This window comes from Sapajus apella, unplaced genomic scaffold (genome assembly GCF_009761245.1).
Source record: "Sapajus apella isolate SASKATOON/1434 unplaced genomic scaffold, GSC_monkey_1.0 scaffold4, whole genome shotgun sequence".
NCBI lineage: Eukaryota > Metazoa > Chordata > Mammalia > Primates > Cebidae > Sapajus > Sapajus apella.
The window spans coordinates 50928752-50953101 of NW_022436944.1; the positions used below are offsets into that span (position 1 = coordinate 50928752).

A 24350-nucleotide genomic window follows, 5' to 3' on the forward strand; every position below is an offset into this window, starting at 1 on the left:
AGAACAGGTGTTTCGGAAAAATTAAACTTGTGTCAAAATGGATATTTTAATTTGTAATGGGAAGTTAACGCAGATGGCTGTAATGAGGGCTCTAAACTATCTTTTAATTTATTATTTAGAACCTTATATCATTATGCACACACCCTCAAAATGTGCAACCCTCCAAGCACAGTTTTGAGCAGATGTGCTCAAAGGTGTCAGTAACACCTAAGTGATGATCTGAACTGTGTGGCAAAGTCAATAGAAGGTTGATGGAAATGTAGATTACAATGGAACAGGCTTTTGGAAAACAATCTCCGTGCGATGTACAGGCTGTGCTATGCAGCGAGGGCATGGGCATGAGCACATAAACACACACACAGAGGAATCATTCAGAAGCACAACGAGGAAGTCAGGGCATGCGGGCTCATCCTTGTTTCTAGAAGCATCACCCATTGGAAGGGGCCGAGCTAGTCCTTTAGATCAATACAGTGGTTAGTATTTAGTACCAACTACGCAGCAGATACCATCACTGGTCCTTTAGAAGAATGATGTCATTTTATTTTCTCAACAGCCATATTTAGTAAATTGTAATATCCCTATTTTACCGATAATAAAATAGAGGTATGCTTCATCGCCAAACTACCATTTGACCTTGGAAAAAGCAGCAAGGTCATTTATTTAGGCATGTTTTCCAACCTCAAGAGAAAGCAATTGGTTTTACGTCAGATTTGTTCACTTATTTCAAGGAGTTTGTAATTGACATACAGAGAATAGCGTATTTTTTATCTCGTTATATTCTTTCTTTGACAACCATATGCTTTATTTGAAAAGCTGAGGACAAATATTGGGAAGAATGACATGGTACCAGGTATTAGAGATGGGTAAGGATGGCAAGAAAATAAGCTAGAAACCTCATCAGGTCCAAATCATGAAAACTCCATGCGCCATCTTCAGAAGGTTGGGCTTTATCCAGAGGATGATGAAGCACCTTTAAAGGACTTTCATCAGTGGCTAGTTGACTTAACTCTAGAGCGAGAAATAAAGATGGCAATGGCCCAGCACCTGTAGCATGAATGCGCATAACTGCCTCTGTAACATGTTTCTCCCTATAACCACCCCCATTTACCTTCAGATGGTTTTTCCTTGAAGCTGGAGCATTTATTTAACTCAAAGCTATTAAATGGAACTATTTCTTAGCGACATCGCTAACACTAGGCTGAATTTAAAACTGTTCCCTCTTAAAAAATTAAAAATCACAAATATGTCATGCCATAATACAACCTTTAAGCATACACAGGTCATTTAAAAAAAAAATTAAAAGTGTGTTCTTCACAAGTGTTTTTTGTTTTTTCCTTCTTTTGGACAAAGAGAAAGTTCCTAATAAGAAAATGGAAAATGCTTTTGGTGTGAGATTACCCAAAACAAACAAACAAATACACACACACACACACACACACACACACACACATACACACTCTCTCTCTCTCTTCTGCTTTCGAAGATTGAATGGAGAAAGAGTTGCTTAAAAGGAGTAGTAGAATATCTAAATAAATAATATCCCAAATATTTCCAATCACCAGAGGGAATTTCCAGTAGCCTGTGCTGCAATTTGCCACAGGCAGATGAGAACCTCTAATTCAGAACATAAGCTGAACCTCCATCTATAAAAAATTCTACAAGCAACAGCATGACCTGGCTAGAATAATGATGTATGACTTGTGGCTGAAAACATTCCACAGCTCAACAGATGGCTCTCTTCTGGGGCTTGAGACAGGCAGGCATCAGGCAATATCCTGACAAGAGTGAAATATTGACCCCAGGAGAAGAAAATCAGAGCCCAGGGAGATGGCATATCTTTTGAGAAGCACCATTTGCTAGGTGTGCCCTGCAGGAAGCTCCCCCTCGACGCAGCAACAAAGCAATTGCTTTGCTACAGACGCATGTCAAGGAGTTCGTAAAACAAAACCATTGGTGCAAGTGAAATTCTACGATTTTTTTTTAACACTGAGATATTTTGATTTTTGTTTGTTTTTCTCTGCATTCAGAAGCTAAATCTTGTTATCACACATCTCGATTCTAACCAAGGTATACTCCTCTGGCATATTCCAGCTCAAATTCCTTACATCCACAGTACAGATCCTCTTCTATACCCGGGAGAAAAATAAACCATGGCTGTTAACTGATGATGAGCCTGTGCCTGGTGCTATAAACAGCCTCACCCACTCACCCAGACAGGCACTGGGTTAGTGCAAAAGCAGGGCTTCCCCCTGCCACCCCCAATCCCAGACATATCCAAAACTGAATTCGCTGTCCTCCCTCCAAAGCCCAATTCTCCTCTTAGTTCCACAAACAGACAAATAACTACACCATCCACCCTCAGTTATCCGATCCAGAAACGTACAACTTGTTTTTGCTTCCTCTGTCTTCCCCAAGTCTCTGGCCAATAACCAAGCCCCATCATTTTGACAACCAAATCTCTCTCCTATCTATCCGTTTTTCAACAGCCACCTTCCAGGCCGGCTCCTCCCAGTCTCAGCCCTAAATCATGCAGCCTGTAGCCTGAGTGATCCTTCCCAGCACAGCTCAAATTGAGTTTCTCTTGCTAAAAGCCCTTCTAGTAGCTCTCCATGGCTTTTAGAATAAAGTCCAAAGTCTGTACCATGACTTAGGAGGCCCCTCAAGTTACAGCCCTTGCTTTTACTGGAATCTTCACTGCTCGCCATCACCCCACCTAACACCGTATGCCCCAACGAGTCTGATGCCATATGGCTCCCCCAATGTACTGTCGGCATGCTTGCCAACCGGCCATTGCCTCAGGCACGCGTCCTCCACTTAACTGCTACTTGCCCTTGAAACTCAACTCAGCTTTCTCTGCCAATAGGACGGCTTCTCTTCCCTCTATGTTCTCAAAATGCTCTTTCAAGTCATAGACCTACCGCACCATGTTGGTGTCTGGGTCCTGGTGGTATTGCATCCCAAGATTTGGACTCAGAACTGAGAACACTTTAGGAACTTAAATATTTTTGAATGAATGAATGAACACTTCTTGAATAACTGAATGAGGTACTGAATTAATAAATTGCATTTCAGATTATTCTGGCAATTGATAGCACATCTCTCTGCCTCCCCATACCATCATACGACTCTCTTCCTTCCTTGTCTCTACTGACTTTGCCACTGATCTGTTTCCTAACCTAGTCCTTCCCCAGGCCCTCTTCATGTGTCGTATGTGTGTGATATCCCTGCTGTCACCCTTGGAATTTCCATAGTGTTTCTGATTTGACCTGCCTTCTTGCTTTGCTATCCTTTTTTTTGAGTAGAGCTAGTCTCAAAAAATCAATTGTTGGTCCCAGTCACTCACTTGTCCTATGCTTGAGTCAGTCACCACTCCTGCCCCACCCTACTCAAGAAATTAGTAGTCAACATTTTAATAAACACTCATAGTTCCCAGAGTCCCATCTCAAGACTCAGACATAATTAGACCGTTTTTGTTCCCTTAAATTGTGGCTGTGATGTTGAAGCAGGACACACACAGCTTTGTGAGCAGAAGTGTCTTCTGCTCTGCTGAGGAATAAAGGTCAAAGCAGGGGTTTGCACATGCCCTTTGACCACAGGTGCCTCCAATGACCACCACCATGGCATCATCGGCCAATTTCTTGTCTTCCTGTAGAAGAGTCATACGGTTTTACGTCAGAGCTCTAGGTATCTGTGCATACCCAGGGCTTAAAATTTTGGGAAATGTTTTCTTACAAACCAACTGTTGCGGGGCAGTGTAAAGGACAGTAATTGTATCCTGCACAGAGGATCCTATAAATGTCTTTGCTACTCTGAGGGCATGCTCAGCAGCCTCAACTGCCGTCCAGTTTGCTGCCAGGAGTCAGAGGCCCTCATGGCCAGGACACCGCAGCTGAGCACAGCTCGCCTAGAGAGTGTTCACACAGCACTGACACTCTGAGGCCTCTCCCACCCCACCTCTTCAGGAACCATCCCCGCCACTTCCCCATGTGTTTTCCACTCACTCAAGTCTTGATTTTTGCCACTCTAACCTTAGTGCCGAGATCTTGGTCTTGAAATTGCCTCTGCCACTCTCAACTTGATGTTTATACATGGACTTCCAAGTGTGTGACATATGGCTTCCCTTTATGACTTTGATTGGCTCATCCTCCAGCTTAAGATTCCAACTCCATAGCATCAGCCTATCCAAAGGCCCCTGGAAAGAGAAGGAGGGCATGGTAGAGTCAAGCACATAACCACCCTGCGTTGCCAAGTGGGGAGCATTTTTCCTGGGGGGGCTCTTTACAGAGACCACTTAATCTTAGACTTGTGTAGACTGAGACCTAAGGCTAGTATTGGAAGACAGCTATATTGCAATTGACTGACAGAATAAATCAGGTGGACTTTGAAGAGCATTCATCTCCTATTTGTGCCACCTCTAGATACCCTGCTACCCTTCCTTAAGGCATTTTTAATTTTAACAGTGTAATTCTTAAAACACACAAGGTGGAACTGAAAACATCACCAGACGTCATAGAAGTGTGAGCCAGCCTTTAAGGAAGAGGATGGACTCTTGATCTGAAAAGCTATTAAAAGGCATTTTTTTTTCCAGTCCCTTCACCTGCCCACCTGATTGATTTTAAGTGAAGATGTAAGATCTCAAGGAGAAGAGGGTGCATAAAATAGAATGTCATTTTTTCTTATCCACTCTCTCACAGATAATGATGCGGGAGTGTTGGCCAGCATAGATAACCAGTGTAAATTAAGGCCGTAACTGGGAGCCTGTTAAAGGCCATCTCCACTTGCTCTTGCCTATTCCCATTCTTGCACAATACACAACACAACTTGAGAGAAGGCCAAAAAAAATTATCTCTAGAAAACTCTAGAGATGGGGGGGAACTCTAGGGATATAGGAGAGAGAGAGAGAGAGAGAGAGAGAGAGAGAGAGAGAGACAGAGAGAAACTATCTCAAAGCTTTCCAGTTCCAGGAGTTACACCTTCTTTAAAATACCATTAGAGTCCCCTGAAATAAACTGCTTTTCACTGGAACTTTAAGGGATTTCTGTTGCTTGCCACCAAGAGTGTCTGCCCATGCCTGCATCTTCCATGTGATCTTTTATCATGATTCGTGTTTTCCTGGGTTAAGCGAGACCTTTCAGCACTCATGTATTTTAACAACAGCCCAATCCTTACAAATGTCCCAGATTCCCAGTGGTTTTAAGACTGACATTTTATTACACAAATTACAAGGCTAGAAACTATAGCCCCAGTTTTCAAGAGCCTATAACAAAATAGAGTTTGAGTCAAATATCTTTGCAGTAAAGGAAGCAGAAAAGAAACACTTTAAGCCCACTGAGAGAATAAAATTGATGTCAAAGGGCCCTTACAGCTATACTTTAATCTCTACCTTCCACATCTTTCCCAATCTTCTGGAATCTTTGATGGTGTTATTTTATTTTGTTTATGCTTTTGGAAGCAGTTGGGGAGGTAAGTGGGTTTTGCCGGATTTGGGAGATAGAAAGTGACCATCAACTTTCTATCTTTGGTGACAATCTTTGACACCAAAATAATAAAATTTGAAGAGGACACTTTCCTTCTTTTCTTTCCTCTGTAAATAAATGCAGACCACGATCAAGTACATCAATTGCAGAAAATGAATGACATTTAAGAACAACGACTAGACTAAGCAAATGCATTGCAAAATACAATATGCCCAGTCAAATTAAATTTCACATCAACAACAAATGCTGCAGAGGATGTACTTACACTAAAAGAAATTTTTCTTGCAAGTCTAGAAACCTTAACTTACCTTCTTGTCTCAAAAGTTCAATTGAAGCTCCAAAGCTGAAAACACTGGGGGGAAAAGCCAAACAAACCAATGTCCCTAAAATGAGCTCCTAGACACACCTTGCCTTCAGTCGGATTCTGCCTCAATTTTTGCGTTGAGGGTTTCTTAACTTTCCATCTCTTCTATATACCCTTGTCCAACTCATCTTCCTAAGAGTCCACTTCCACATTTATCATCAGCTATAACCCGCAAACTCCTTCAGGGCAGGGCCATATCCAATTCATCTCTGTTTCCTCAGAATCCTGAGACCGCATAGAAACTGTTCAATAAACATTCACTGAGATAGAATGTTGGCCACCGGCCTTTGGCCTCAATTCCAGATTTCCCTTCCTGGCTTTTTGATCGCTTTCTTTCTATCTCTAATCAAGACTCAGCTGGATAACTTTATTTTTTAGTTCTCCTCAACAAAAGCATCCACATTTATTAAGATTTTGTTTCTGCTATTTCCTAAACAAGTGCTGCCTCTCTGCTTGTGCTAGACAACCTTTCTGTAACACCTTACCTGTGCTCCCTGAAAGTTACATAAACATACTGAAGATCCAGTTCAGCTGGGCACAGTGGCACATCCCCTGTACTCCCAACTACTTGGGAAGCTAAAATGGGAGGATGGCTTGATTCCAGGGAGGTCAAGGTTGTAGTGAGCTGTGATCATGTCACTGCAATTCAGCCTGGGCAACAGAGTGAGACTGTCTCAAAAAAAAAAGAAAAAAGAAAAAAAAAGAAAAAGATCCACTTCAAGCACCTCATTCTCTAATTGTTCCATGCAATGCTATCTCTGTTTCATGAAACTTCCAAATTAGAAGTTAAAGCAAAGTTTCACCTTCATTAGTTGGTCCTGCTCTTAAAATAGAGGACCATACCACAAATCTCTCCTGTCTGGCCCTTTAGTACAATGCTTATCCAGTGGCCATGGTCCACAAACAGGAAATGGATGTATTTCCATTGCTTCTAGCACAATTCATGGCTTAAAACCTCCCACAGCAACTAAGGAACAAGATAATTGGAGGTTTTCATTGTTTGCCTTGTCAAGTCTTATCTACCCAATATCCAAATGCTCTGATTTACAACAGGCTACTGGGGGCTGGAATTTGAATTGCCTTAGCTAATGGCTTTCCAGAGGCCTAACCATATGTGCTAGAGATAAATTTTTAAAACTCCACACTATGGGCCAGCCATGATGGCTCACACCTGTACTCCCCGTACTTTGGGAGGCTGAGGTGGGAGGATTGCTTGAGCCCAGGAGTTCAATACCAGCCTGGACAACAAAGCAAGACCCCTGGCTCTACAAAAGCTAAAATAAATAAGGAATATTATCTGGGAGTGGTGGTGCACAGCTGCAGTCCCAGCTACATCAGTAGGCTGAGATAGAAGGATCACTTGAACCCAAGAATTCGAGGTTACAGCAAGCTATCTATGATCAAGCCATTGTACTCCAGTCTGGGTGACAGAACAAGACCCTGCCAATGATAAAGTAGAAAATAAATAGATAGATAAATGAATAAATCTTTACTTCAGACAAAAAGCAAAGCTCAGAAAATTGTTTAGGGAAAGGGTTAATAGCATGGGGGTTTAATCTTGGCCCTTCTACAAATTTTAATCAAGCCAACAAATTCTTTTACATCACATCTCATTTTGATGTGCATTTGTCAGACCAAGAGAAATTGGCATCTTCATATTTATCTGAAATTTAATTTCTTCTTCTTTCTTCTTCTTTCAATGATAGTTCGTATTCTGATTTGGGTTCAGCTTGAAATCTGAGCTTGAGATATAGTTTGGGGGAATAAATAGGGGTAGTCACTGAGGTACTGGTGTTGGAAAGACAGACCAGGGAATGTGGTAGGTGTGACTACCAACTGAGTGTGTCAGAAAAAGATACGGATTTTCATAATTATCCAGAATTATTCATTTAGCAGCGGCCAAGTGAACCAGAAATGAGCAATTTAAAGCCTAATCTTAAGCCCTCTGCTCACATTTGATGTTATAGGATTTTTGTTGGGATAAACCAAATCATGTTTCCAAGAATCAAACATATTGGTTAGTGGGAAATTTCCAGAAGGCAATATCAATAAAGCTGTGTCTGCCACTCCAATTTGACACTGCGAGATGGAGATAAATCTGGCAAGGGAGAGCGGCTGCACTGGGTTCTGTGCAGAACTGATAGTGGTCCAAAATGATGAAATCATAGCATCTGCTCTGACTGGGTATAAATTGTTTAGAGCAATTTCTATGGCGACCGGGCCAAAGTCAGCACAATCAGCTGCAGATTGGAGAGTCAGAAATGTTGACATAGAGTTCGACATGAAGCAAACAAGGCATGTTGTTATAAGTCACACAGCCATCATACTAGCTTTATAAGGAAATAATTTTCAGAGATGCCAAAGGGTCAGGATATCCCATTCGCCACTTCACTATGGCAGAATATACTAAGGACACAAGGCGTTATAATACTGTATCCAAGAGCTACTGAGTAGATAGGACTCTGCAAGGAGGAGTCATAATGTTTTATTGGCCCCTGGTTTGGGATTATGAAATCCATGCTCGTTTCTCCACATATCAAGAGAGAAGCTCAAGGGGTAAAACTCCACTATTGTGAGGTCTCATTTCAGCTCTGACATCCTATAACAAGAATAAAAGGGAGGCAATGAGGCAATGATGCTTTGGTCACTCTTAAATTTTAATCATCGAAATAATAATAATAACAACAGTTAACAAGAGTTAACATTTAGCAAGTGCTTCTCTATACCAAGGACTGTACTTTATTTAATACTTAACCCAACCCCATAAGATAGGGTGGATCATTTAGGAAGTAACTCATGGCTTGGCATAATCTTTCCGGAGATCTTTTGTGTCCCTAGAACTTCCCGAAGATGCTGGCTAGAGGCAGCATCCATGCTATTATGGAAGTGGTGCTCATCTCTAACCTCAGATGTAATGTACAGTGTGAGTCCATCTTTGCCTTCCTTTTTTCTTCATCATTTCTTCTTCTTTGGTCTTGGTTAGATAGCTCTGTAGTTATAGGAATTAGATTAGCCTATGAGTGAACCCTATTAAATGCTGAATAGGAACACATCCAAACTCAGTCAAACTCAGTGCTCTTACAAGATGTAAAGAAGGAAAGCTATGACAAAAGAAATGTATTGTTATTTATTGGACGCCTAGTTTATTGGATGCCTAGTTTTAAAAAAATTTATTGGATGCCTAGTTTAAAATAAAAATAAAAATCTGGCCCACTAGCTAGGAACTACTCAGATCTTGGAAGGACTCTGAAGAATTCTTGTTTTAGAGTTGTGCTATTCTCAAATAGCTATTTTTATGATTAACTTCTATTCTGAGTAATAAATGAAAAAAAGAAATTCTTGAACTTTTCAGCAAAACAATTGCCAAGATTTGTTTTATCATAATGACTCATAGAATTACATTTATATCATCCTGACCTCAGAAGTCTTCATTCTGTTTTGGAAAGTAAATAAACTAAAACAAGATATTGTTCTTTTCCACTAAAGAGATGTTCAGTGTTCTGTTCTGGGACAAGATCAATCCATTTTTATGGTAATTGCATTCTTCACCATTGTTCTTGTCTGCATCTATCTGTCAACTTTGAGTCTGGGGTCTTAGACAATTGGCTAAAAGTTGAGAATTCAGCTGTTCATTCACTGGCAAGTTGCATTGCCTTTTCTCCCTGTATTAGTTCTTTCTCACAATGCTATAAAAAACTGCCCGAGACTGGGTAATTTATAAAGGAAAGAGATGTAATTGACTCACAGTTCTGCAGGGCTGAGGAGTCCTCAGGAAACTTATGATCATGACAGAAGGGGAAGCGAATACATCCTTCTTCACATGGTGGCAGGAAGGAGGAGTGCTAAGCAAAAGGGGAAAAGCCACTTGTAAAACCATCAGATTTCACTCACTATCACGAGAACAGCCTGAGGGTAAGCACCCCCATGATTAAATTACATCCCACTGGGTCCCTCCCGTGACACACGGGGATTATGGGAACTATAATTCAAGATGAGATCTAGGTGAGGACATGGCCAAACCATATCACTCCCCCTTTGTGATCGGGTTTTGTCACTTACTCATGTAAAAATGTTAGGATAACAGTGAAAAACTGTAGCAGTGAAAAAGAATTGTAACAAAGTAAACCCAGCTATTGGAGAGACTTCTGTAGAAAGGGGACATCAGAAGAAGATCTCATTCATTTGCAGAGCTTTTAGTGACGATCATGTGCCAGATACTACGATGTCCAGGCCTCAGGATGGAGAAGGTAGAGGTTAGCTGGTGGCAGCTTCACCTGGGGGAGCATGGGCCGTAGAGGCAGATAGAACTGGTCTTGGTCTACCCTGGGGAATAGGTGACATTCAACTTTGCACCAGCTTCTGGTGAATCACAAAGGTTACTCACTGATTTTTAAATTTTTTTTATTTTGAATAATTGTAGACACACACGTATTGGTAAGAAATAATAAAGAGATATTCTGTGCACCCCGACCCAGTTTTCCCCAGTGATAACTTCTTATATAACTTTAGTACAATATCACAACCAGGACATTGACATTGATTTAATTCACCAAACTTCCTTAGATTTCAGCAGTTTTACATGTATTCTTTGTGTGTATATGTGTGTGTATTTAGTTCTATGCAATATTATCACATGTGTAGATTTGTGTGCTCACCACCACACTCGGGATACAAAGCAGTTCTATGGCAACCATGAACCTGTTCTCCAGCTCTATCATTGTTGTCATTATATAAATGTTATGTAAGGGGAATCCATAGTGTAACCTTTGAGATTATCATTTTCAACTCTGCATAATTCACTTGCGATCTATGCAAGCTGTTGCATGTATTGGTACTTTGCTCCTTTTCATTGCCCAGTAATATTCCGTGGTATAGATGTACCACAATTTGTTGAACCAATTACCCACTGACACATGTTTGGGTTGTTTCTAGTTTTGAGCTATATCAAATAAAGCTGCTATGAACATTAATGTCAATTTCTGGATGAATATAACTTTGCATTTGTCAGGGATAAACATCCAAGAGTGTAACTTCTGGGTTATATGTTAGGTTTATGTTAGTTTTATAAGAAGCTGCCAAATTATTTTCTACAGTGGCTATACTATTTTACATTATCACAGTAATACATGAGTTTCTCTATACCTTTCCCTAATAGATGTATAGTTATATCTCATTGTGAATTTAATTTGCATCGCATTTCCTGGATAGGTAACAATGCTGAACATCTTTTTCACATACTTATTTGCCATCTGTATATTCTCTTTAGTGAAATATCTGTTCATATATTTTGCCCATTTTCTAATTGGATTCTTTGTTCAATTTTTACAGTTGAGTTTTAAGAGTTCTTTGTATAATACGTTCTAGGTATGTCTTTTGTAAACTATATGGTTTGCAAATCGTTTCTGTTTTTCTTGTTGATAAACAAGTCTGTAGCTTGCTTTTTCTCCTCCTAATAGAGCCTTTGCAGATTAAAAGTTTATAGTTTTTATGAAAATCTATTTATCACTTTTTTCTTTAATGAATCATGTTTTGGGTATCAAGTCTAAGAATGCTTTTCTAGCCTTAGGTTTTCCAGAGTTTCTCCTTCATTTTTTTCTAGAAGTTTTATAGTTTTACATGTTACATGTAAACCTATGGTCTACTTTGAGTTAATTTTTGTGTAAGGTATGAGGTTTAGATTGAGGTTCCTTACTCCTATTGTTTGCCTATGAATGTCCAATTGCTCCAAGACCATTTGTTGAAAAGACCATTTTCACCCACTGAATTGTTTTTCCACCTTCGTCAGTGATATGGTTGTGTCACCACCCAAATCTGATCTTGAATTGTAGCTTCCATAATCCCCACATGTCGAGAGGGACCCAGTAGGAGGTAGATGAATCATGGGGACAGGTTTTTCCCACACTGTTCTCATGATAGTGAATAAATCTCATGAGATCTGATGGTTTTATAAAGGGCAGTTCCCCTGCATATGCTCTCTTGCCTGCCACCATGGAAGACATGCCTTTGCTCCTCCTTTGCCTTCTGCCATGATTGTGAGGCCTCCCTAGTTATGTGAAACTGTGAGTTCATTAACCCTCTTTTTCCTTATAAATTACCCAGTCTTGGGTATGTCTTTATTAGCAATGTGAGAATAATCCAAAAATCAGACATGTCTATATGGGCCTGTGTCTGTGTTCTCTGTTCTGTTCCATTGATCTACATGTCTGTTCCTCTACAAACACTACATTGTCTTGATTACTAAAGCTATATAGTAAGAATTAACATCAGGCAATTTTCTCCAATTAGTTATTCTTTTAAAAATATTTTAGCTATTCTAGGTGCTGTGCATTTCCATGTGAACTTTAAAATAAACTTGCCTATGTCTATTAAAAACTATGCTGGTGTTCTCACTCATAAGTGGGAGTTGAACAGTAACACATGGACACAGGGAGAAGAACATCACACACCAGGACCTGGTGGAGGATGGGGAGTAGGGAAGGAATAGCATTAGGAGAAATACCTAATGTAGATGATGGGTTGATGGGCGCAGCAAACCATCATGTCATATGTATACCTATGTAACAAACCTGCACATTCTGCACATGTATCTCAGAATTTAAAGTATAACAATAAAATAAAATAAAAATGGATGTTAATGAGAATGGTTCTAGGAGAATTAGAAAGTGGAAAATAAAGTCTTTTTGCTGTTTTTTTTTTTAACTATGCTGGGCTGGATATCCACATGGAAGTTCCACCCTTTCCTAACAACATATACAAAAATTAATTCAAAAGGAATCAATACCTTATGCAAGACCTCAATCTATAAAACTTTTAGAAGAAAGCATAGAATGAAGCTGTAAGACATTGGATTCAGCAATGACTTCTTGGATATGACACCTAAGAGACAGGCAATGAAAGAAGAAATAAACAAATTGGAGTTCATAAAACTTATTTTTTAATTGTGCATTGAAAGACACTATCAACAAGGTTAAAAAAGGCAACTCGCAGAAGGAGAAAAAAGTACTTGTAAATCATATATGTGATAAGGGATTAATATTCAAAACATACAGAGAACTCCCCAAATCAGCCACTACAACAAAAACTCTTAATTTTTAAAATGGGAAAAGGACATCAGTGGCTATTTCTCCAAAGAAGATTATACAAATGACCAATAAGTATATAAAAGATGCTCATCATGACTAATCATTAGGGAAATGTAAATCAAAACTATAATAATCTCACCTCACATCCATTAGGATGGCTACTACCAAAAAAAAAAAAAAAAAAAAAAAAAAAAACACAGAAAATAATAAGTGGAGAAATGGGAATCCTTACGCATTGGTGGTGGGGCTATAAAATGGTACAGCCCCTCTGGAAAACATCACAGCAGCTCCTCAAAAAACAAAAACAAAAACATAATATTACCATATGACCCAGCAATTCCGCTTCTGAGTATTTATTCAAAAGAATTTGAGGCAGAGTCTCCAAAATATATTTGTACATCCGTGTTCATGCAGCTAAATGTGGAAGCAATCCAGTGTTCACCAACCAATAATGAATAAGCAAAATGTGGTACATACATGCAATGGAGTATTATTCAACCTTAAAAAGGAAGGAAATTCTGACTTATGCTACAACATGGATGAGCCGTTAAAATGACAGGCTAAGTGAAGTAAGCCAATCACAAAATTACAGATACTATATGCTTCCATTTATAGCAGGTTCTTAGAGTTGCCAAATTCATAGAAACAGAGAGTAGAATGATGGTTGCCAGGGACTGGGGAACAGTGAGAATGGAAAGTTGTTTTTAACAGATATAAAGTTTCAGTTCTACAAAATGAAAGGACCTATGGGGATGGATAATGGGAATGGTTGTGTATTATGATGTATTTAGTACCATTTCAGTGTATATATAAAACAGGATGGTAAATTTTATGTTACGCGTATCTTACCATAATTTTAAAAATTAAAAAAAAATCATACTAGGACTTTGATAAGATTTCCATTAAGCCTACAGATGGTTTCGGGGAGAACTGACACATTTGCTACATTGTATTTAGCAATACATAAAGCACCACCTTGATTTTAACTTTCCCCTGCAGGTTGCTTTGCCTCCGTCCCTGGATTAAAATGCCCCCTGGCTCATACCTGAGTTCACCACAGCCTTTGGACCCCAGAACTGCCCTTGCTGGTTCTGGCTCTGGCTAAATCCTCTGTGCTTGTAGCTTTGGCTACTACCTGTAACCTCAGGGAAAAACCCAGAACTTGTGTTTGAATTCTGCTACCACCAGGCGTTAGCTGAGTCACCTTCAGCCTCAATGTCCCAATTTTGGGATTCTTTCCAATGTAGACCTTAAATGGGAGTGTTGCTATTAGTTCTGTAATGTAAGCTTCTACCACTTACCTAACTCAGCGTGTGCAGATAGATTTCAGCATCTAAAATGCCAATCTGCCGTCATCTTTATCAGTCATATTTTGCCTATTTTTAATCCATCATTCCCATTTGTTGTCATCATTCCAGTCCCTAATATAATCTGCATTTTAATCTCAGATATTTTTTAAAAATGGCAAACAAGATAAAGAGCCATGGCCAGAATTTGACGTGCCACTAGAGAAATCTGTTCTCGTTTAGGTCCTTTGGTTACAGTTCACAAAAACACATTCTAGGAAATCAAAAGAAAGCCAAAGAACCATGCCTGGGAACAAGAGAACCAGTTAGAACCAAAATCAGGTACATGACAGTCTAGCCTAGGAGGCTGTCTCTGGAACAAATACACTCTAATTATCATCTGTTTGTCACTCTATTTAAGATTTGCAGAGCCCAGAGAAAGCTCTTCTTTGCTGAGCTCAGCTCTCATGATTGATTCCTGGCTGTACCAGGGCAGTAAGAAGAAGGATGTGGCCAAAGAGATGCTTTAGCATCTGTAATAGAAGGATTCCACCTGCACTTCCTGCCCCACATGAATTCAGGACACTGTCAGGAAAGGTCTTGAGTATTTGGATGCCACTAAGTGCCAAAAATCCATTCTAACTTTTTCTCATTTGATAGCGATTCACTAATAAGCACTCTCTGGTGATGGCCATTCAGCCAGAAACAGACCCACCCAATTGTCCAGGAACATAGATCCATTAGTTCCATCAAAGATGTGTTGACAGATTGATACAAAGTCTTGTTGAAATACAAGTATACAAAACCTATGGCATTCCTTGAATCTACCAGAACCTAGCATAACTTTCACACTGGCACTTAAGCTGCCACACTAGTTGTGTAGTGATCCCAAGTTCTTCACTTAACTTCAGGACTCAAGTTTTCTCACTGACAAAGGTGAGATAACGGTTCTAATCTCACATTTTGGTGGGGTTTTTATAAAGTACTATATAGCTTGTTTGCTATCTAAGTGCAAGTTATTATATAATGCCTACTGCCTCCTTAGAAGCATAGAGATCTAATGGAAGTCCCTCAGTTCTGTTTAGTTTTTTTGGTTTTTGTTGTTGTTTTGAGGGTTAAGGCGTTAAAACCAGGGAGAAATGTGGAGGGAGAGTTGAGTTGCTCTGCAAAATAGGAGAAATAGAAATGGAAGATCTCGAGCCATCTAGAGAAATCTGGAAGAGACAGGTAAGAGATAGGGCTGTGGGAGAGGGGGAACCCCTCCCCAAAGCAGCAGTGTCCTATCAGAGTGGACAAATTACAGAACAAAGGCACACTCGAGGTAGCTGAACCCAAGTGGTACAGAAAGCCAGCAGGACACAATCACTCATCTACTGCCATTGCCGTTCTAGAAAGTCACAGAAATCTTGGAGGTAAAGCTCTTTGGCCCATAAAGGTAAATTTACATAGATCTCAAGGGGCAGGAAAAACCTCACCTGACTTCTGGCCTATGGATGTTTGCATTCACATATAAGAAGCAATAGAATAGTGAACTTTCTAGTCCTTGGGTGATTTTTGCTCAAGCAGAAAAAGGGGAACAAAAGGTTCTGTGTTCTGTTATTCCAACTTTGATCTTTTATTCGTTCTTTGAGCGCATAAATGATTGTTTATCTATGTTTTCATGGGTAAAATCACTGTTGACAATTTTTTGTTTGTAGCTGTTGTTTCCTGCCGTGGATTTAACACAGAAGGCTTTCGTTTTGAACCAAATGTATCAGCAACCGGCATCCTACAACTGCCATGTGCTAGATCACTCTGTGGGCTCTTTTGCCTTATGTTCACGTAGGCTACAAAATTAATTACAAGCATGAATAGTGTGTGTTTGCCGTGTTGGAGAACCTAAGGTAAGATTGGCTGCCACCTACCTTACCCCAGAATGTTCTACCCACAGCCCCCGCAGAACATGTAGCCCCAGGAGGATATGTTTTATGTCACGCAGCCTGGCGATTCAGGTCTCAGTCAGGGGTGCAAATCTAAGGCGAGAGCAGCCAAGCCATAGCCTCTCCATGACCTCTGGAGTGGCCACAGGTAAAAAAACAAGTTATGCCAGTCAGAACAAAGGAAATGAGGATACTTGAAACAGGAAATGAGGATGATGACCGTGTACATCAAAGAAGGCCATGAAATACCTTTAGAAGCCATGAGGAATCACAAGCAAGCCAGAATTAGGAGAAAGCAAAGTCAGTAGCAAGAACAGAAGGAAGGAGACATAAGAAACCTGATTGCATTGTACTGACCCCAACCTGTTCCTGCCTCAGGTACGAGCACATACCAGCCATTCCCTTTGCCTACCTTTTACGTTCTCTCTTCTTCCTCTTCCTGTCTTCTCCCTTCCTTGCCTAAAGACAACAAGGCAGAACGATTAGAGTCCTGCCATCAGAAGAAGAAATGTACCCTCGCAATTCCCTTGTTTTTCCCTATTCAAGCTGAGCTTCATGAAGGATACATTGACCAAGTTGTCAGATGGAGGCATAATGACAACAAGCCCTTTATCTTTTCAAAATGCCCAGATAGAAATAATGTCTGAGAATGAAAGTCTTCCCATCACAGCACTCTTCTCTCTCGTTGAATCTAATTGTAGCGCTAGAGAGACTGACTCTTGTAAACCTCCCAGTGAAATGCCAACTGTAACACATCATTAGCTAAATAAGAAACAACAAGGTCAGCATGGTGTGGGAGAAACGGCAATGTTGTACTTGCTGTTAATTCAGAACTGGCGAGTTTGTGAGGAAGGGAAAAATAATTGTATATAGAAGTAATGTTGGCCGGGTGCGGTGGCTCACGCCTGTAATCCCAGCACTTTGGGAGGCCAAGGCAGGTAGATCACCTGAGGTCAGGAGTTCGAGACCAGCCTGGCCAACGTGGTAAAACTCTGTCTACCAAAAATACAAAAAAATAGCCAGGCATTGTGGCACCTCAGGAGGCTGAGGCAGGAGAATCGCCTGAACCCGAGAGGCTGAGGTTTCAGTGAGCCGAGATCACGACACTGCACTCCAGCCTGGGTGACAAGAGTGAAACTCCAACTCAAAAAAGAAAAAAAAAAAAAAATTAATGTCACTACAGGCCACCATATATAGGTGTGCATGGGAAAATATAATTGAGTGTATTTTCAGGATGTGGCAAGCGGATGTGGCTCAACCAGAGGAATTTATAGCAGCAAGGGACAGCCATAGCACCATAGACCTGCACAGAAGCTACTTTTAGACTTTGAGGATCAAACAGATTCAAAACACAGATAATGGAATAACAGCTACTGCTTAATAGGGAGTAGGAGATAAAAATGATTTGCTACACTTCGCTAGATTCCACCCCATACCTCTAACACAGCAATCCTCAGCAGTTAATTTATCAGAGTATGTGCGGTCACTGCCGATTTTAAGGGGAAGTCTATCAGTGATGGAAGAAACGGTAGACAGGAAATCCTGAGCCAACTGTTAAAACAGGAGCAAGATTTCAGAAGCCAGAGATGATACAAGAGGTGGTGAATTGATTTAGAGGAAAAAAATTCCTAGTGAAAGAAGGTCTCTTTGCCCTAAATCAGTAAAAGGGATCCATATTAAAAATTCATATTTAATTTTTAAAGTTTAAAATAAACTAATGATTATTATTTCTTATTTAATTAATAAATTAAAACAATTTTCTGAAATGGGCCTATTTTCTAACTGTGACATCAGCCATGATTATTATAGACCAAGAGGCACAAACACACTCCCTCTGCTAACCCGTCTCTTAAACAAAAGATCACCCTCCAGTGACCCTTAAAAAGATTTTGAGAAGTATAAAGTCACAAGAATAAAATCTTCACACTGACAGGATATAGGCTGGCTACAGATGACATTTCCAACCACCTCTTCTTGTCAATATAAAAGATGCATTGGATGTGGGAGGCAGATTTGTTGAGATACTCATAGACTTGTACGTGTGGCATCTTCTGAAAAAATAAAAAGGAACCAGACTTCGCATTTAAATTCTCTACCACTACCCCTTCCTTACATTTTTCCTTGCTCCCCAACTCTCACAGGAGCAGAGTAACACGGGATAAACAGAATGAGAACCTAGAAAGTAGATGATAAAAACACGTGCTCTTGAGTCATTGGAAGATTTTGATCCTAAGTAATGGGTGATTATTACTCCTTGAAGTCACAGCCAAAAACAAACTTAAAATATTCCCTCCCTTTCTCCTGGTGTCTTTTTCCTTGATCTGGCAAACAACAATGCACTAAAGGAACGTTTTCATCAATGTGTCCAAATACCTTATTCAAAGTAAGATTTTATGTGAGATAGCCTCAGGGAACTTTCTGGAAGAAAAAGAGAGCCCCCAAATTGGATGCACAAATTACTTTAAGGTTTTAAGATTTGGTGAAATATATTGTCTCTTCATGGTACCCCCAAGCCAGAAATGGAAAAAAGAAAAATTAAAAGAATCAGTACTAAGAATGGCTTTCCAGGAAGTGCAAAGGGAGTCAGTATTTCCACAGGTCTGCAAGAATGCAACAAGCAAGAAAGGCAGTGTCCCTGGCACAAAGCGACCCAGACCTCTGAGGTGCTAGCTGGCAAGTTGCCCAGCAGAGATAATAGGATGTTATCGAATTTTCAGGCATCTTGGTAGTGATGGAGGTGGAGGGGTGCTGCAAAAAGATAATGGAAGGAGCAGAATTGGGAAAGCAGGGATGGGAGGGACAGGTAAATTCTGGAAGTGGAAAATTATTTTTCAAACATAGAAAACCTTAAAAAAAATACTACTGTGGAAGTCACATACTAAAAGTGTTCTTATAGGGGGAGATGTGAAGGGTGGTACACGGGTCATAAAATAAACTTTGTGGCCAAGACCCTCTGACCACTAAAACCACAGAGGCTTAAACAGAAAAATCCAATCAAGCAGAAGGATGGTATTCTCCAAGTAATAAGCCACTTCAGTGAGTATACACACTCTAGTCCCAGGCCCAGATTCATAATAAGAGCAAAAATGTCAATACACACATATTCGGTCACACACACACACAGGCACGCACGTCCCCCCACACACACACATGGCTAGAGGCAGAGCATCCCAAGGCCCAAGCATAGGAGGAGGCAGTGGGAAAACTCATGCAGTGGGAAAACTCCTCCTTTCTAATTTTTTTGCATTTGTTTTTCATCTTCTCTCAACTTTCTTCTGACGGTGATTATGATTGTATTTTGAAATCATGATCCGCTGCTGCAGCAGTGTAATTACATAAACATGGCATTATAAATGAAGGTTAGCACCAGAAATAGCAAAGCAGAGAGGAGTGCATTTGTCTTTGTGGATAGAAGTGTATGTGTATGTGTTTATAAATACCTCCCATTTATACAACATTTGGAAATAATCTGCTAGTCCAAGCAAGGGGGTCTTAGGAAATAGAACAAAATCCTTAGTCCCATGTTCAGCTGAAGAATACAAAGGTAAGAGAGGCAGGTTCTTCCGGTCATGATAAATGGAGATTGTTAAAAGCTAGGCAAATTGAGCTCAGATATCTCTTCTGGCCTTCAGTTAAGTGGGCACCATTGGTTCTTGCAGACAGGAATCAATCTGTGTCAGTGCAGCTTATCATCAGTGCTCTTCAGCAACCCTAGAACCTCAGAGAGTATTTCTTAACCTCCTATATCTCCTTCGGAACAGGAGAAGATCTCTATCTCTCTCTCAGTTTCACTCACTTCTGTCTGCAGCACACCACTCAGTATCTTCAACCGATCAACAACAGTTTCTTTTACTCTCAGGGAAAATAAAAATTCTGAAGTGTGTACCACATACGGTGTGTGGTAGTTCTAAAACATGTTAACAAACTCTTCAAACCTTCTTTCTTCAAGAGACTGAGTTTCTTCCCCTTGAACCTGGGCTATACTGACTCACTTTGATTGACCGGAAAATGCCAGTGATGCTATGTCATCATAGTATCACTTACGACCAAAGCTAGGTCATAAGAAGGCTACTTCTCTTCGGCATCACTTCTACTGGGAAAAGTCAACCTTCACATCATGGGAACACTCTAGCAGCTTGTGGAGAAGTTGTTGCTACAGATAGGAACTGAGGTCTCCTGCCAATGACCATCACCAGTTCACAAGCTACATGGCTGAGCCACCTTGGAAATGGATCATCCAACCCCACTCGTGCCTTCAGATTATTGCAGCTTTGACTAAAAATATCTTAACTATATATAACTTCATGTGAGATCAGTGCTGAGCCAAAACCACCTGGATTAGCCACTCCAAATTCTAGTTGTAAAAAAAATGCGAATGCAGTAAATATTTGTTGTTCTAAACCACTAAATTTCGGGTTACATAGCAGTAGATAACAATACAGCATCCTCATAGTATTGACCCCCAATTGCCCATAGCTCCCACTTGCTCATCAGTTACTTCACTGTGCTTCCTTGGATCAGCTCCAAAATAAAGAATCTTCACTCAAAATTCTTCTCTCAGGGTTTGCATTAAGGGACCAAAACATGCCAAATAAGACAGATATTATTCTCACTTTAGGGATTTAAAAAGTAATATGCATAGGTTACAGATACATAGCAAATAATAGCAAAACCAGGTTTTCTGAATCCTAATCCACTGCTTCCTGATTCATTACAGCTGCATCTCCCTGTCATCCATATCCCCATCCTTGCCATTTTACGCAACGTCCTTTCTCTCTCCAAGAAAGAATCAGTTAATTTGCTCACTCACTGTGGGCCTAGACATTCAGCTAATCACAAAATTTAAAAACAAGTCTCACCAAATTCAATAATCAAAGCAGGAACTTGTAGTCACTGAAGCCTAAATGTATGTTTTTCCTAATGATACCTGTCCACAGCAGGAAGGGACAATTAGCAAATCAATGGATTATTCTCTTGTCAACAATAATGTAAAGACTGTACGTGGCTCTACCTTGTTTTATGGCTAGACTACAGGTGGTGGCCTGAAACTTGTGACCAAAGAAATGACCATGCCGTGTGGGCAAGAAATGATGAAGAGCCCATATGTGCTGTACGTTCTGTTTGGATCAAGTAAAATGCACAGCCAACTCATCTGTCAGATATTTCATCATAATCATTATTGTGTTATATGGTAATTAGGCATAAGTGGGACATAAATGACTCTTGCTAGCTGTACTTTCTATATCAAACAACAACTTTTGTGTCTTCAAATATCCATCTCCTTGACAATTTTCAAGTATCTGTCTCTACTTATTGTCACTGTGGTTGGTTTCCCCTGAGTCAGACCGGTAAAGAACACATATGGGCTTTGGAATCAAACAAATCACTCACACTGTGTGGTCTGCATCAAACCACATGACATCTCTAGACCGCTTGTGTAAAATCGAAATGAGTGCCTCTCCAGCAGGGTGACTATAAGAATCAAATGAGAAACTGAAATGCAGTAGCTAATACACTGTTAGTATGTAGCAGGTGCTCAGTAAATGTCTTCTTCCTGTCTGTTATATCAACATTGCTTTCACATGCCTTACTGAGAGGTTCCTAATCCTCTCCCCATGAGTTATTTTTTCATGACCTGTATCCTTCCCCCAAAAGCAACTGCTTTCATTCTCCAAATCACACTGACCCATCCTGAAATCTTAAATTTATCCATGCTTTAAAAAAAAACACCTCTTATCAGCTGAAGAAAAATTTATACAAAACTTTTTTGTATGTAACATGACAGATGGCTTTGGGTCCACAAGTAGAAATAAACAGATTTAAAATGCATCTGGGCATAGGCATGTCCACGCTTAGGCATGAATGAGTTCTAGTTACGGGCAATTTCTCCGGCCATTTGATCTGGTTATGGCTGGTGTGTAAGCTGAAAGAGGCTGGTCATCTGAAAACGCTAAAGAAGAAAACAGTGCTATGGCTTATAGCTGTGTTCGTCCTATAGGAGGCTGGTCATATTTTGGAATAATTTGGCAAACATGTACAGATAGTAAACGTGCTCGAAAATAGTTCATGTCCTTGTGGCTGTGTGCTCTGGGGTCTTGCAAGAACAATGAAGAGATGAAGAGTTTGCCTCTTTCAACTAGAAGAGATTTGTAAAAGCCACGTTCACTGATAGACATAACACCTCATAACAGCAGCAACAGGGTCAACTTCCACTTATTAAGGGCGTAACATTTATTTGCATACCAAGGTTAATAAATCACTTTCATGTGTTTTTCATTGGGTCCTCCCGCACCCCAAGGGAGCATTATTATTAACTCCGTTTTACAAATAAACAAGCTGAGACCAAGAGAGGTTAGATGTCATGCCCCACAAGCCCATAAATAGCAAAAGAATCAGGTCTGGAATCTCAATTCCACATTCTTTTCTCTTATCACACTCCCTTACTAATAAATAGCTTGTTTGTCTAAAGGATAAATGGAAGGTAATTTATAAATTCTCCAGCTAGCTTTTCTTGCTCCATATTGGTGTTTAAAGCCACAAAACCTCACATCCACATTACACAGGGTGGTGCAGAGGTAATTTTTAAAGAATCATATATTAGTATTTGAGAAGAATAATTTGCCATGAATAAAGATATGACTTCACAGGGTCCAGGGTAATTGCAAGCAGCTGTGGACTTAACCGTGGTAGATAACCCAGTGATAAAGGGTGCAATATTTTGAGTAGTTGAGGCAGCCAGCTTCTTTAATCGGTGCCTGTTACTTCTGCAGAGGAAGCATTCAGATCTCACCACAAAAGAGCAAACCTTCACTGGGTCATCTGTGACACAAACTGACAGTCAGAGTTTTTTTTCAACTTCTGACCACAACATGGAGACTTTTGACCACAGATGTCAGATTCATGTATAAAGCTCCCAATCCCACCAGACAAGAACCACTTTCAAATATAATAAATACAAGAATCACTTTCAAAATAAGAAAGCAAGGCATGGAGTATGACACATACAAATGGAGCCAGGCACTATGCCAGAAGTGGGGTCTCTACCTGAAAGGGAAGGCAGAGCAGTGGTTCTTAAGTCTGGCTGGTTAATAGTGTCCCCTTGGACTTATTAAAATCCCAACGCATAGGTTTCAATTTATTAACAACTGATTGTTCTAAAATAATTCAAAAACTCTGGGAGTAGAACCAAACATTAATATTTTTTACGTGGTTCCATTGTGCAGCCCCAGAGTTGAGAAACACAATTATAGTGGAATCCAAAGTATTGCAAATGTATTTGATGGAATCTCTTGAAAGCCCTAGTTGAAAACATAGGTGCGTGGACCCTAATTGATAGCTCCTGAATCAGAATTTCTAGTAAAATGAGTTGGGAAGGTTGTTATGGTTAGAGAAGTTGGGCAAAACCTGACATTATCTTCAAAAATAATCATCAACAAAGTGAGAAGACAAACTATGGAATGCATGAAAATATTTGCAAATCATATATCTGACAAGGGGTTAATATCCGAAATATATAAAGAACTACGATTCAACAATAACAGCAACAAAAAAAGGACAAAGGACTTGAATAGACATTTCTCCAGAGAAGATATACAAATGGGCAACAAACATATGAAAAGATGCTTAACATTATTAATCATTAGAGAAATCAAACTGAAACCACAAAGATAGGCGATACTGCCTCACACCTATTCCAAGGATCCTGTCCAAAAGAAAAAAAAAAAAAAAAAACAGGAAATGACAAGTGATGGTGAGGAGGTGGAGAAATTAGAACACTTGTACATCATTGGTAGGAATGCAAAATGTTGTGGACACCATGGAAAACAGTATGGAGACTCCTCAAAATATTAAACATAGAATTACCATGAAACTCGGCAGTTCCACTCCTGGGTATATATCCAAAAGAATTCAAAGCAGGATCTTGGAGAGATATTCACACCTATGTTCATCACAGCCTAATTCACAATAGCCAAGAAGTGGAAGCAGCCCAGTGAGTAGATAAGAAAATGTGGTGTCTACATGCAATGGAATAGCATTCAGCCTTTAAAAAGAAGAAAATCCTGTCTCACAGCACAGCATAGATGAAGCTTAAGGATATTATATTGATGAAATAAGCCAGTCACAAAAAGGCAAATACTGTGTGATTCCACTCATATGAGGTATCTAAATTAGCAAAACTCATAGACACGGAAAGCAGAAAGGTGGTTACTAGAGGCTAGGGA

The 24350-nt window shown here is 39.9% G+C and overlaps 1 long non-coding RNA gene across 1 annotated transcript; it reads right to left on the reverse strand.

Moving 5' to 3' along the window:
- Positions 1–1338: 1338 nt before the first annotated feature.
- On the reverse strand, positions 1339–16849 carry LOC116543099. Its single transcript, XR_004265472.1, has 2 exons — positions 16541–16849; positions 1339–4192 (listed from the first exon to the last, which is right to left on the reverse strand). It is a non-coding gene; the product is annotated as an uncharacterized LOC116543099 (long non-coding RNA).
- Positions 16850–24350: the final 7501 nt, after the last annotated feature.